Genomic DNA, 1,786 nt, shown 5'->3' with positions numbered 1-1,786 from the left:
CTCATAGTTGTTTTAATTTGCATCTCTCTTAGGGCTAGGGATTTTGAGCATTTCTTCATGTGTTTGTTAGCCATCTGAATGTCGTCTTCGGTGAAGTCATTTGAAAGTCTTGACCTGAGTGAGTGGTCCATGCTGAACTGTAAAGCCACTTCTAACAGTAACTTCTCTAACTTTGATGCTGACTTAACCATTTACTCTAAGGAAGACATTCTTTTTTCTCTGAGGTCTGGAAGGTGCAGGAAATCACAATGCATTCCCAGAGCCTTTTTCTACTAGAGTCAAAGAGATATAAGCTTGTGGCTAAAGGGTTTTGTTGCACAGACCTATTAAAAAATGTTTCTTTGACTCCAGGAAACAGACACGGTTGAGTAAACAATTCTATGAGTAGGCTACCAGAAAAACTTGTCTTGCGACTGAACTGGAACCATCCTGGGACCTCGCCATATCAGCCCACTCCACAGTGTTGAGGAGATTCCAATTGTTGACTGCAGTTCATTGGGATTCTGAGTCTGGGACTTAACTGGAGGAGAATGCCTCTTCTTGTCCCTCAGAATAGCTGTTGGGTTGGAAACTACCGATTTTCTGGTTAGCAGCCCAGCACTTAACCTGTCAGCTTGGTAATCCTTCACATAGGTCCAGGACCACCTGATACCAACCCCAGAACCCTCCAAAGGGTGAGGTCTCCCATACGGATTCCATGAAAGTGCGAAGGACTTCAAGTCTGGATAATGCCTCCCTGAGCACCAGGGGAAGAAGCTAATTTCTGGGACCTCAGAGCAGAAAGGACTTCTCTAACCTGTGGAACTGTATGTAGCACAAGAGAGCAGCTTTCCTGTACCTCTCAGGGTGTCTTTAGGACCAGAGAGCACAGCCCCTCGGAGTCAGCCTTTCTGACTGAATAGAAACTCCTTGATTAGAAAACCCACCTGTGAACCGTGGCTGATAGGAGACAGAGCACCGCAAAGTGACTTGTGTACGCAACCCTCTTCATATGTCACTTCGTGAATATTTTTCTATTTTGTTAAAAGTCTTTACTAAAGATTTTCTGTTCACTTAGTTTTCTTTCTGGTGGTAGTTGCACATGGACATTTTAGGATCTGGGGGTGATTGAGAGATGAATGAGAGACACCAAACACTTGGGGGCCACGCTGGGACTGCTGTCCTGACACACCCTTTTTTTCTTACACACTTTTTTGTGATTCTCTTATGTTGTTGTTGTAAAGTGGCATCGAGTCGTCCACTCATAGCGACCCCATGAACAAAAGACCTGAACACTTGTATAACTTTCATCTTTTCTCCAAGTTCATAGAGTTTCCAGAGGCAAGCTATTTCAGAAGTGGATGCCACTCCGTCTTCCAAGCTTATTTTAATCGGGAAGCTCCACCAAACACTGTCTACCGTGGGTGACCATGATCGCATCTGACGCATCAGTGTCACAGTGTTCAGCGTGACAGCAACCGCGAGTTACTTGGTATATCATCCTAAATTGTACTTTCCCCTCTCTCTCACCTGTAGAGGTAGCTATGGCTTGAGTAAATCACGGCATTAATATCCTCAGGCATACCTCATGTCAGGAAGCATCGCAGACATTGCGGTTTATTGTTGTTGTAGTTAGGTTGTTTTTTTTTAATTTTGTGTATGTGTGTCTGTGTACCGTCAGATCAGATCTGACTGGTACAGGAGGAGATTGTCCCTCCTTTCCCAGCAGAGCATCTGGTGGATTTGAACCATGCATCTCTGGGATTGCAGTGCAGCTTCTTGCCACTAGGCCACCAGAGCTCCCCTT

The sequence above is a fragment of the Elephantulus edwardii genome, unplaced genomic scaffold (assembly GCF_000299155.1).
Source record: "Elephantulus edwardii isolate Elephantulus edwardi_28Jun2011 unplaced genomic scaffold, EleEdw1.0 scaffold00496, whole genome shotgun sequence".
Taxonomy (NCBI): Eukaryota; Metazoa; Chordata; class Mammalia; order Macroscelidea; family Macroscelididae; genus Elephantulus; species Elephantulus edwardii.
This window is presented reverse-complemented; position numbering follows the sequence as displayed.